This window comes from Cydia pomonella, chromosome 26 (genome assembly GCF_033807575.1).
Source record: "Cydia pomonella isolate Wapato2018A chromosome 26, ilCydPomo1, whole genome shotgun sequence".
In the NCBI taxonomy this organism is placed as follows: Eukaryota; Metazoa; Arthropoda; class Insecta; order Lepidoptera; family Tortricidae; genus Cydia; species Cydia pomonella.
Genome location: NC_084728.1, coordinates 10,889,790 through 10,903,764, shown reverse-complemented (window position 1 = coordinate 10,903,764; position 13,975 = coordinate 10,889,790). Strand labels below are relative to the sequence as shown.

Sequence of the window (13,975 nt, the reverse complement as noted above, 5' to 3'; positions counted from 1 at the left end):
GACAAGTAAAGAACGCAATAGACTTCATTGTAACGAACAATCCAAAAATGTTTGCAGATGTAAGCATAATAAACCAGCTTAATTTTAATACTGATCACCGTATGGTGCGTGGAAAGATAAAAAGTCACAAATTAAAACAATCTCGTAAACATATTAAAAACAACATAAAAGAAATACAGATGCCTTTGCCGCAAACAACACTAAACTACTTAGAAAAAAATCTACAACGAAACATACAAAACAAAAAAGATATTCAAGAGAAATACAACATTCTAGAAAAAGGGCTTCAGAACATCGAAAATACTTTAAACGCAACCACAACCAAAAAAGATAAGCTAGGAGAGACCAGCAGAAAGCTACTAACGGAAAGACAAGCACTACAGAAACAAAAACCAAAGAATAGAAAACAAATTGCATGTATAAGCAAGAAAATTAACATAAGTATAAGAAAACACAGAGAAAGAACGCGAGCTGAAAGGTTTATACATCACATTGAATCTACAGGAGGAGTTAAAAAAGCATGGAAAGAATTACAGGAAAATACGGAGTGGATTCCAAAAATGAAGAATAATAAAAACAACAAAACTAAAACCAAGCGGACAGATATACTAAAAGAAGCTACCGATTTCTACAGACAATTATATAATGATACAAATTCTTATACGTCACCGAATTTTGAGAAACAAAATGAAGAAGAACCTGTCCCTCCTATAATAAAATCAGAAATATCAAAAGCCATGGATACATTGAAAAACAGAAAATCGCCAGGAGAAGACGGCATTTCGAATGAAGTTCTAAAGGGCACTTTCGAAACCATTTTAGAAACCTTAATAGATATATTTAATGACATCTTACAAAGAGAAATAATACCATCCCAATGGTCATCATCAACTATAATCTTACTTCACAAAAAAGGAAATAGGGACAACATTAATAATTACAGGCCTATAAGTCTTATGTCATCTTTGTACAAGGTGTTCTCAAAGATTCTGCTAGGTCGTCTCACGAAAGTACTAGATGAGAACCAGCCTAAGGAACAGGCAGGGTTTCGAAGTGGTTGTTCCACGATTGACCACATACACACAATAAAGCAATTGATCGAAAAGTGCAACGAATACCAAATGCCCTATTATTTGGCATTCGTAGATTACAATAAAGCATTCGATTCATTATATCATGCAAAAATCTGGGAGTCCTTGTTGAACCAAGGCATACATACAAAGTATATTATATAAGGCTCATACGGAACCTCTACAAGGACATGACAGCGACAATAAAGACTGAACGGCAAGGTAATAGGTTTAAGATCAAGAAGGGCGTCAGGCAAGGAGACCCCTTATCGCCAAAGTTATTTTCCGCAGTCTTAGAGGAAGTATTTAGGAAAATGGATTGGAGCGAATATGGCATCAAAGTAAACGGTGCTTTATTAAACCACCTTAGATTCGCAGATGATCTTATAGTTATCTCTGACGACGCGAACCACCTACGCATTATGCTGGAACAACTAGTAGTAGAAAGCGAAAAAGTAGGACTACAAATAAATACGTCAAAAACAAAGCTATTGACCAATCGGTCCAAAATTCCCATACAAATTAGTAACTTCAAGATAGAGTATGTCACGGAATACACTTACCTGGGCCAAATAATATCTACTTCAGAGATCACGTCAAAAGAAATACAATGTCGCATTAACTCGTCATGGAACAGGTACTGGTCACTAAAAGAAATAACGAAGAACCCATCAATACCACTTAAGTTAAAAAGCCGCATTTTCAACTCTTGTATCCTGCCTTGCATGACATATGGCTGCCAGACATGGGCATTAACAAACGAACACATGCGAAAATTAGAAACATCACAACATAACATCGAAAGAAGTATGCTGAACATAAGGAGAATAGATCGTGTCAACTTAGACTCACATACTCGTATTTAAGTGGGTACCTTTACACTATATATATTTTATACTACACTATATACAACGTGTCTACTCTCTGGACATTGATCGAGATCCCGAGTAGAGTTCCTTCTCAGGAATTATTTGATTAGATAAACATAAAAAAAATTCAAGTTTAATTAATTCAAATAAATCGTTAGTAAATAGGAGCATACTGTATTAGTCGTTCGCAGTGACGATAAGATTAAAGTGACACTCTTTAATTACCATCTGTCTACATACAGGTTGTTTCGGAGTGTTAAACCGTAAATCATTAATTTCTCCGTTAATATTGTGGCGTTTGTACTTTGTACATAGGTTAAAAATACCCTAATCGACACGTCCTATTAATCTATGTCCTTAGGGTAGACACGTTGTATATGTATATTTCTTAACTAAGTGAATAAAATAAGCAACCGGTTTTCGTCTCTTCCTTTTTACAGCTTGTCCTTCGGCATAGGCATCCTCTAAACCTTTCCATTTTATCCTGTCCATGCAGTTTGTCTCCATGTTGGGCCAGCTATCATCTTTCTTATGTCGTCTTCCCAACGTTTAAATTGTCCTCCTTCCCTTTCTTTTCTTTCTTTCGTTCGTTTCGTTTCGTTTTTCTTTCATTTATTTTCCCATCCCATGGGTACACGGGTATCTGATGTGAACCCCTAGTGTAAATATATTCGATAGCGTGACGTGACGTACGCGTTTGCGTTAAGTCTCATTTTGTATAGGATTTAGAAACAGCGCGCCAAGCGGGACGTTTTGGAAACTCAAAATACCATACAAAATAAGACAACGTAAACGCGTACGTGACGTTTCGCTATCGAATAAATGTACACTAGGGGTACTGGTCACCCTAGTGTAGACCGAACTTTATACCACGGATTGTAGCGCCACTACAGCAGCTCTTTGTTCTTTTATCAATGTCGTTAGGTAGTGATTTTATACTGGTTCACTACTACAATATGATACATTTTATTAAAGTTCTTTTAAAGAACTATCGTGACACGTATCGTATATGAAGCCCGATTTTTAGGGTTCCGTAGCCAAATGGCAAAAAACGGAACCCTTATAGATTCGTCATGTCCGTCTGTCTGTCCGATTATGTCACCGCCACTTTTTTCCGAAACTATAAGAGCTATACTGTTCAAACTTGGTAAGTAGATGTATTCTATGAACCGCATTAGGATTTTTACACAAAAATAGAAAAACAAACAATAAATTTTGGGCGTTTCCCATACTTAGAACTGAAACTCACAAAATCTTTTTTCATCAAAACCATACGTGTGGGGTATCTATGGATAGGTCTTTAAAAATGATATTGAGGTTTCTAATATAATTTTTTTCTAAACTGAATAGTTTGCGCGAGAAACACTTCCAAAGTGGTAAAATGTGTGTCCCCCCCCGTAACTTCTAAAATAACAGAATGAAAAATCTAAAAAAAATATATGATATACATTGCCATGCAAACTTCCACCGAAAATTGGTTTGAACGAGATCTAGTAAGTAGTTTTTTTTAATACGTCATAAAAATTAAAAATAATATTTTTTTTTCATCAAACCCATACGTGTGGGGTATCTATGTATAGGTCTTCAAAAATGATATTTAGGTTTCTAATATCATTTTTTTCTAAACTGAATAGTTTGCGCGAGAGACACTTCCAAAGTGAAAAAATTTGTGTCCCCCCCCCTGTAACTTCTAAAATAACAGAATGAAAAATCTAAAAAAATATATATGATATACATTACTATGCAAACTTCCACCGAAAATTAGTTTGAACGAGATCTAGTAAGTAGTTTTTTTTAATACGTCATAAAATTTAAAAAAAAAAATTTTTTTCATCAAACCCATACGTGTGGGGTATCTATGTATAGGTCTTCAAAAATGATATTTAGGTTTCTAATATCATTTTTTTCTAAACTGAATAGTTTGCGCGAGAGACACTTCCAAAGTGAAAAAAAGTGTGTCCCCCCCCCCCTGTAACTTCTAAAATAAGAGCATGAAAAATCTAAAAAAAATATATGATATGCATTACCATGCAAACTTCCACCGAAAATTGGTTTGAACAAGATCTAGTACATAGTTTTTTTAATACGTCATAAATGGTACGGAACCCTTCATGGGCGAGTCCGACTCGCACTTGGCCGCTTTTTTTATGACACTAATAAGCTTCTGACTTTTGAAATATGTCATCATTATCAAATATTTCGAACAAATTGTCAAAAACACAGTGCGTATCTTTTTGTATTAGTCGATTATTCCAAATAACTTTTGTTCGAAAAAAATATTTTCTATCTTTTGTTCTAATTAAAAAAAAAATAATACCAGAGCATTCCTGAGAAGTAACCCTACGTGGGATTTCAGGGTTTGTCCAATGGCTAAGGCCGCCCTGTACATTATTTCGTCAAAACGTTCGAAAATAGAAACTGGGGACCACCGCGAATACCGAAATTCGCAAATTGAGGGGATCTGTCTCTTTTTACTCCCATTAAGACGTAATTAGAGTGACAGAGAAAAATGCCCGCAATTGACGAACTTCGATTTTCGCGGTTATAGCCCTGATTTGACTAAGCAGTCGACTACCCTATTTAATCAATGCATCGGCATCCAATTAAATGGTTGAAGAACAACCAGCCAAGTCATTGATCGCAACGTTTGACCAGATGGATGAACGTCGTGTAGTAATTTAGTTTTTTTTTTATGATAGAGGAGGCAAACGAGCAGACGGATCACCTGATGGTAAGCGATTACTGCCGCCCATGGACACCACCAACAACAGAGGGGTTGTAAGTGCGTTGCCGGCATTTAAGATGGGAGTACGCTCTTTTAGGTAGATTGGTCATTAAAGAATTTGACGACCGGTCTGGCCTAGTGGGTAGTGACCCTGCCTATGAATCCGATGGTCCCGGGTACAAATCCTGGTAAGGGCATTTATTCGTGTGGTGAGCATGGATATTTGTTCCTGAGTCATGGGTGTTTTCTATATATTTAAGTATTTATAAATATTTGTATATTATGTATATCGTTGTCTAAGTACCCACAACACAGGCCCTATTGAGCTTACTGTGGGACTTTAGTCAATTTGTGTAATAATGTCCTATAATATTTATTTATTTATTATGAATCATAATAAATAAATTTACAATAAAATGAGTAGGTAAATAAATTTCATAATTTATGATGTTCAACGAACCGAAAAGGTTAGGTTATTGTATTTATTTACCTACTTATTTTATTGTAAATTTATTTATTTAATTTCTTTAAGTTTTTAGTTTTTTTTTATTACTTGGCTGAGTGAACCAGTCATTTTCAAAGGGCTAAATTGTAATACGCTAACTTGTTACACGTTGAGTGGTTCTAGTTCAATTAACTATCGGCCCGGCGAGAAATAGCCGAGGCGACCAATTAGCCGACTAATTTAACCAGATGGCTGCGACATAGATACGACCCTTCGGCCCAAACGGTGGTCCTACTTTGGGCGCCAACTTACCTACTTGCGTGATATTTTTCAATGAACTCTATTTCCTTGATAATAAGGTCGATGGTTTGTAGTTAGAACCAAGAACAGTTTTCACTGTTGATAGGACCTTTAGCCATACAACAGTGGCCCCACGTTGGGCGCCAACTTTCCTAGGAACGAGAGGAGTTATCTGCCGTCTCGCTCTCGGCGCCGCTCGGAGGCGCCGTCTGGGCGTCGTCTGCCGCCGCCCTGGAGCCTGTTATGTAACGGTATTCGGCAGTTTCGGGGTTCGGGGCCTTTAGTTTTCAGTTTCAGTTCAACTTAGTTACCTAGGTTATAAGGGTGCTGGGAATCTAAGCTACCAAATGTAAAGGGCTAATTAAAATTAAACAAAAACATTACTTTGCTCATCCGCGAAAAGATAACGTGCTAGTCAATCAGTGCCAACCCGTTATACTTACTTGCGTATTTCACATGCAACTAATTAAATAATAATAAATAAATATTATAGGACCTTATTACACAAATTGACTAAGTCCCACAGTAAGCTGAATAAGGCTTGTGTTGAGGGTACTTAGACAACGATATATATAATATATAAATACATAGAAAACACCCATGACTCAGGAACAAATATCCATGCTCATGACACGAGTAAATGCCCTTACCAGGATTTGAACCCGGGACCATCGGCTTCGTAGACAGGGTCACTAGGATAGACCGTTCGTCAAACTAACGGTCGTAAATTACCGGGTTGGTTGGCACTGATTGACTAGCACTTAATTTTCATATTCGCACTTTATAGGTTATTTTTTTGTTTGCTAGAGTTAGACCAAGCTAAATTAGCAGCGGTTTTGATAGCCTAGACGATGCAAGTGTTATTTCAAAGTCATAATGTCTCATAGAAGTCCGCCGTTTGAAATAGTACTTGCACCGTCTGGGCTATCAAAATCGCTGCCAACCTTACTCACCGGCAGGAACACAACACTATGAGTAGGGTCTAATAGTGTTATTTGGCTGCGGTTTTCTGTAAGGTGGAGGTACTTCCCCAGTTGGGCTGTGCTCTAGATCTGGAATGACATCCGCTGTGCTGTGCCCTACCACACAAAGCGAGATGAAATTCACAATGCCCATACCTCTCTTTTGGACGTCGCTTAAGGACGTACCCGGGTCCATCTCATATTGTAAATAGTTTCTAAAACTAGAGTTTTATATTCACGATTTATATGTTTGCTATTCCCGAAGCAAGGGTAGATTAAACATGTTATTGTGCATTAGGGCGTGGCTACGTTATCGGTAGCGGAACTTTACTGGTTACGGGTTCCGTGCGGACATTTTTATGTTTGTCCCGAAGATTGAAGCGGTTGAGGATTTATCGCAATATACCGCCCTCGTTTTTAGGGTTCCATACTCAAAGGGTAAAACGGGACCCTATTACTAAGACTGTATCTGACTGATCTGTCAGTCTATCACTAGACAAGGGTTCCGTATTTGTTGTTATAGCGGGAACAGAAAATTTCAACTGTCTAGCTATCACGGTTCATAATGTACAGCCTGGTGACAGACGGATAGACAGACAGACGGACGGAAAGCAGAGTCTTAGTAATAGGGTCCCGTTTTACCCTTTGGGTACGGAACCCTAAAAATGGTCCTGTACTTAATCTACAAGTACAATTTTTAACTTATTTATTTCTCTCTCTTCCCCAGGTATAACTGCGATGTGAGAGAGACAGCAACACGCCAAACAAGTGCCTTATACAAAGCCAACGAATCTGTGCCTATATTGTTAGACGTATTTATAACGAACGAAACGCGAACGAAGATATTTTTGTACTTGGTAAGTTTATTTTATTATTACCTTGAATACACGGAATTCGGAATACTAATGGAAATATCAGAAATATGATATTTTGTAAGAAAAATTTAGTTCATGGACTGAAAACTCCCAGAACGTTGGGAAAAACTAAAGTATCCACCGGTCGTCTGGCCTAGTGGGTAGTGACCCTGGCTATGAAGCTGATAGTCCCGGGTTCGAATCCCGGTAAGGACATTTATTTGTGTGATGAGCACAAATATTTGTTCCTGAGTCATGGGTGTTTTCTATGTATTTAAGTATTTACATACATATTACACATATCGTTGTCTGAGTACGCACAACCCAAGCCTTCTTGAGCTTACTGTGGGACTTAAAATGTCCTATAAAGTCTCCAGAAGTGTGAAGTCTCCAGTCCTATAATATTTATTTAAGGAATAATGAAATTTAATTTAGTGAGACTTATCAACACAATTATTTGACACTTTTACTTAAATTTCCTAATTATGATTACAAAATTTCGTCTTTATACAAAAATGTGAAAATGTTCCGAAATATTTCCACATGGAAGCAATCTCGGAAACTTCTTGACAGCACATCAGTAGTGAATCACTAAAGTGCTTTTGATTATTTCAGCTTTTCTATTAATACCAACATACAATACAACATACTGTATTATACAATATACTGTATTATATTATCTTTTCTCTTCAGAACCCCTAGTGTACATTTATTCGATAGCGTGACGGAACGTACGCGTTTAAGTCTCATTTTGAAACAGCGCGCCAAGCGGGACGTTTTGGAAACTCAAAGTCCCATACAAAATGAGACTTAAAGCAAACGCGTAGCTCACGTCACGATATGGAATAAATTTACACCAGGGGTACTGAATTATGCATAGATCACACTATTCGTCAGCGGTGTTAAGGCTTGCAAACTGCAACGTCGGCGTGCAGTTTCCATACAAGTTGCAGTCGGGATGCAGTCCCTTAGAGATAGTGTAGTGTCCTAATAAATATAATAGAATGCAGTGTTGGCCGAACGGTAATTAGAATTGACCATATTGAAAATTAACCATTACAAATTGAACCGTAAACTGTAACCGTCCGTTACGGTTCAATTTGTAATGGTTAATTTTCAATATGTTCAATTCTAATTAACTTTCGGCCATACTGACAATGCGCGGGCAACACTGCTCAGCTGTCATGTCAGGTGCACTATGTGATGCAATAACAAATTGTTTTTAGTACTATCAACCCAAGACTTATTAGATTAATTAATGAAAATGTGAACATGACAAACAATGACCTTATACTGAGTTTTGTGAGCACCGTATTCTGCCAGTGTTATTGCACGTGACTGTACCAAGTATTTTGATACAATAGATTGTGGCAACATCGCTAATAAGCTAACCCTTCCGCGAGTCAATATTGTGACAGCCAGCGTGTCACACGATGTGCGCGTTTCCATTATAACACGCCGGGGAAAGCACAGCTAGTATGATCAACCGACTGTCATCCAAAAGATAACGCTAAAAACCTGGAATGAGTGGTAATCATTTTCTTTAAGAATTTTACTTTAAAGTTTTTTTCTTGTTTTAACTTCAAATATTCTAACTGACGAAGTTTGAGGTTCTGTGGGCCAATTATTGAATTTCGATTGCTCGATTACGTGTACTCCCTTTAATAATATCTCCAATACATTTTGCATTTCAATTGCAAACTAGTGGTCAATACCACTAGATTTCCAATTTCTATCACTCGTGTTTTGTTTGTGCATTTCGCCGTTTTTCGAGTGACGAGCGCTTTATATTCAAAAATCGCCCCCCTGGGTTTAAATACTAGTAAAGGATTAAAAATACTGAGAATAAAAACAGATTTGTACAAACAATTTTTTTATCAGTCTGTAACTTTTTTTTTTTAAACTCGTGCGGGGCGACCATGAAAACGCGTTCCATATTGACACCACGACTCGAGGGTCTCGAGTTAGTTTATCAAACATATTGCACTTTGTTTGTTCAGATATTCGACCATAATGACCGGCTAGGCTATTGGCGCCTACGAATCTAGAAGTCCTCACTTCGAATCACGGTTAGGGCATGTAAAAAATCGGTTCAATTAATTTCGGAAATCGGTCCGTACCACTTTCGATTGCCGGACGTAAATGGAAATGCATTCAATGTTGACACCACGACTCAAGGGTTTCGAGTTTAGAGTTTATCCAACATATTGCACTTTGCGTGTTTGCTCAGATATTCGACACAACAACCGCCGAATAATAATGCCGTCCGTAATTTCTATGTATTATTAATTAAATTATTGATTTAAAATTTCAAGATTTTTAAACATTATTAAATTATAGAAACGGGACTTAATCACGTATTAAGTTTTAAACTTCGGAGGTAAAAAACGTAATACGCGATTAAATCCCGTTTCTATAATCTGGGGGCACGGTAATGCCCCCGCCAAGACGAGCAAAGCGAAGCGCAAGGGCACTACCTATCTTTTCTCGAAGCACTTCGTCGTTTTTTTGAACCCTCATAACTTGGATTTGGATTATCCAAGATAAACAAAATTCTCTATGTGTTTTTTACTTTAAAACTTAAATGATTAAAGAAATATGGTATCTCAGTAGACAAAATTGTAGTACAAAAGACATAAACGCGCGATTATATATTTAGTAGAGTATTTTCTATATGAGCGCGGTGACACGTGATTGGTCAATTTATTTTATAGTTGAAATCGAAATAAATATAATAGTTGAGTTGGGAGGCCATACATGAAAAGTATGCAATTATAGTCTGGTATACGAAATCTTAATTAAACTATTACAGTCGACGAGTAGAAAAAGTTTATTATGGATTCATATAAGAAATAAAAGTTTTTTTTAATGTTTCATAAAACAATTTTGGAAAACTATGTCATAACACTTTGACCAGAGCCGGGTGACTATGAAATCGAGCACCATGTTGACATGATGTTGACAAGACTCAAGGGTTTGCCAGTAAGTTTATTCAACATTTGCGTGTTTGATGAAATGAAATTATACCGCTATGATATGTAACATTTAAAAATAAATGTGATTTTTTGGGTCATACACATTTTTTTGCAAACTCTTTCGCGTCTTTACTGTAGACATCGCAAAGTTCAGGTAACCTAAAGTTAATTTTAGTGGCACCTTTACAGGCGGGATACATTTTTTCAGTACTTGAAACTCAAATAAGAAAAACGGGATATCTACTTATGTATCAGAGTCGTTAACATCGATTGTATTTTTCACAGAAGTGACCTTTTTCTAAAATGTGTTTGACTCTTTTATTTATATATTATAGTTAATAGAATCAGGCGTTACTTCGCGGAAACCATATAAATTAAAACAATACGCATGTAAAGATATGCAAGTTAGTATAACGGGTCAGCGCTGATTAACTAGCACGTTATCTTTTCGCGGATAAGCAAAGTAATATTTTTTGTTTTAATTCCTTTTATATCGAGCCAACTTTAATTTTTTAAGGTTTTGATTGTAGTCTATCCTTGCATTGTGCATTGTTCAAATGCATGATTTAAATTGTTCATTTGTTATATTATCAAGATATCTATACTTATCAGGATTCTCCACCCTTCGTGTAATAACAAATGCAACCTCATACTTACAACTTACTTCTTAAAAAAGCTTTCCAACTTTCACAGCACGCCCAAAAAACTATATTTCCCTAGATATAGTTCTGGCCTTATCCATTAAGACCCCCTTCACACGGACGTCATGGCGCGCTGCATACATTTGCCATTTCTTGACGTCCCTCTTTGTATGGATTTTAGACTAAGCTTTGGTCAGTACGTGATGATCATTCGTCTGTTTTAGGCTTTCATGTTTTTTTATACCACGTCGCTGGCAAACAAACATACGGCACGCCTGATAGTAAGCAGTCACCGTAGCGTATGGGCCGCAACACCAAAGATATTACATGCGCGTTGCCGACCCTTTAAAAACCTGTACACTTATTTTTTTAAGAACTTCATACTGTTTTTTCGATTTTCTGTGGAAATTTTTCTGCCTATTCGTTACAGTTAATCCGCTACCCAGGAGCCTTGCAGAGCGCTTTACGGATTTTTTATTTTATTTCGCAATTTCCATCTGTCTGTCTATTCGTCCAAGGCCTCTGATAAAGTCTTTAAGATAGTTTGTCATTTTTGCGTTCTTCGCGTATGTAAAGTAGTGAATAAAATAGAATAGAATATCATTTATTTCAGTATAAGTACACAGTTATACAATTATAGTGGTATAACTGTATAACTGTGTACTTATACTGAAGTTATAGTGGTATAACTGTATAACTGTGTACTTATACTGAAGTTATAGTGGTATAACTGTATAACTGTGTACTTATACAAGGTAAGATTTATTTCACAGATATTACATAATTATAACAATAAACTATAAATAAACTTAATAATAATAAAAAAGGCTACAAATAAACTTAAAGTAAATAAAAAACGTCTCCCAAGTCGCTGCCGATGGGCAATGTGCCCAGAAGGCTGGCCGCATTGCCACGTTGGATGGCAATGCTTATCCTTTGAGCAAAATACTGGCCAGCCCTCTGGTCACCTGTGGCATCTATAAGGCGCGACGCTAGGTCCTTGTAGAGCCGACGCGCGCTTGGCCCCCACGGCCCCAGCGTTTCGACCCCAAACGCCTCGAAAATGTAGCTACTGACGAGGGTGGCGTATTTTCGGCGTTTGAGGTCTTCGGCCGCGGACGCGGCACGACCAGCACCACTGCTGGTACCCGGAAGGTGGGACGGCGCGAGAGTGTCAACGCATGTGGCATCCCAAACTAGAGGCCGTCCCAACTTCCAAGGCACCAGAGTCATACCGTCGGGCCTCTTGCCATCGTCCCTTGCCAAACCGACGGGCTCCAGTATGGCCGGAACTTTGACACTGACAAAGGCCCTTCGGATGACATCGTTGATGCTGGCGTGTCGGGGTATGCGGCCGGCGCTTCTGCCACAAGAGAGTCCATGGTGACCATAACTATCCACCATGGCACCACAACGGCAGCGATGGGGAACGTTCGTTATAGTCCCTAAACGCAAACAAGCTGCCAGTCGAAAAGTGGAGTTGTCGATTAGGGTGCCTATGGATGGTGAAGGTAGAGCTTGCAACCACAGTCCCGACTCCCACTCCGCAGTGGCAAGAAGACGAGCTCGATCTGCCGTACCAGTTGACGTATCAACAAGACTATTCCGTACTAGGCGGCAGAGCGGCTCGTCCCACTGCCTCTGCGAGCAGGGATTGGAAGGTGGATCTGTGTTGCCACAGGTTAGTGACCAAACATTCCTGGCCTCGGTGCAATGTGCTGCCTCTATGGCCCCAAGAGAAGGGGTTAAAATGCTGTCAATTAGGTTTTGAGCACTATGCACCGAGGACAAGAAGGCTGGCAGCGAGACACTAGAAATTTTGCGGATACCCAGGCCACCGTGCCGGATAGGTAGAGTAGCCTGGGTCCAAGACCTTTCTTCGAAACGTATATTGAGGACTGATGACAAAGTGTCCTCAATTAGCGAATCTAGTTTAAGGAGTAGGCTGGGATGCTTCCAGAGGTGACTGCAGCGGAGAACGTAGGTGAATTTGGGTACAAAAAGGCAGTGACGAATGATGGAATAGGCGGTATGCATGTTGATTTTCAAAAGACGTTCCGAAACAGAACTGAAATTTTGAATTTTGTCATTGACATATTCGTCGAAGGATTGGTCTAAAATAGGGCAGCCGAGGAGGTGAAGCTCATTTTCGCTGGTAATTTTGATTCCGGGAGCTATCGAGGCAAAGTTATCCGCTATGCTTTGACAGTCAAGAGACGAGTTCGAGATAAATAGTTCGCATTTAGAGAAGTTTAAAGTTAAGCCAATAGTTTTTAGGTCGGATGTTAGTTTCTGTAAGTCGGCTAAAACGGTGCAGGCATCACCTCCAAGGGTTCCGTCGTCGAGGTACCAGATATTTAATTTAGAATTTAATTTTTTTATGATAGGATGGATGGCGAGGCTGAAAATGGCTGGGCCTAGGGGATCGCCCTGCTGACAACCAACAGAGGAGGCCAAAAGATTTGTTTTATATAAAAGTTTAGTAGGTGAACTGTAACATTGCCACAAGAAATTGTATGTTTCGGGAATTTTTTCTTTGATTTGGGTCAGCAGGGCGCCTCGGTCCACGGAATTGAAAGCATTTGTTACATCCACCTTCAGCAACACCTCGCCCGCCCGATGCTCCACGTAAGTACGCACGGCGTGGACGGCGGCTTCACAACCGCTTTTGGACCCAAAACCCAGTTGAATAGGACTAAATTCATTACCCAATTTTGCAAGGATGGCACGGCAAGCTAATTTTGCAGTGAGACGCCGAAAAGTGGATCCAACAGCGATTGGACGTATGCCGCCGTCTTTTTTTTGTAGGGCGCAAAGGTTGGCACCGTAAAGAATGTCGATAACGTCTGTGGGTACTTCTCCTCGCAACATAAGGTTTACGAGTGACGTAAGCTGTAAAAGGAGCTCGTCACGCGTTCCGTTGCAGTCGCTACTTAACACGTCTTTTAGATGTTGTGGCGTGAGGCCGTCTAGACCGCCAGCTGAGCCATTCGGGAACGACATGACGGCTCCTAGGACGTCTTCTGCTGTAGCCTTAAGCGGTAAGTCACTGGGTTGGGGAGGGTCAGGCAAGGTGAAGCTGGCTGCTGGAGGAGGATGTTTATTAGCTAGGGCTGAAAGTGTATCTGTGCTGT

The 13,975-nt window shown here is 38.9% G+C and overlaps 1 protein-coding gene across 1 annotated transcript in view; it reads left to right on the top strand.

Annotated features, from left to right (window-relative positions):
• The window catches only part of LOC133532287 (talin-1), a 165,395-nt gene that overhangs the window by 19,282 nt on the left and 132,138 nt on the right, over window positions 1–13,975 (top strand). The window contains exon 2 of the mRNA XM_061870891.1: window positions 7,099–7,228. The gene's annotated coding sequence lies outside the window, so the exon portion shown is untranslated. The remainder of the gene's footprint in view (window positions 1–7,098; window positions 7,229–13,975) is intronic.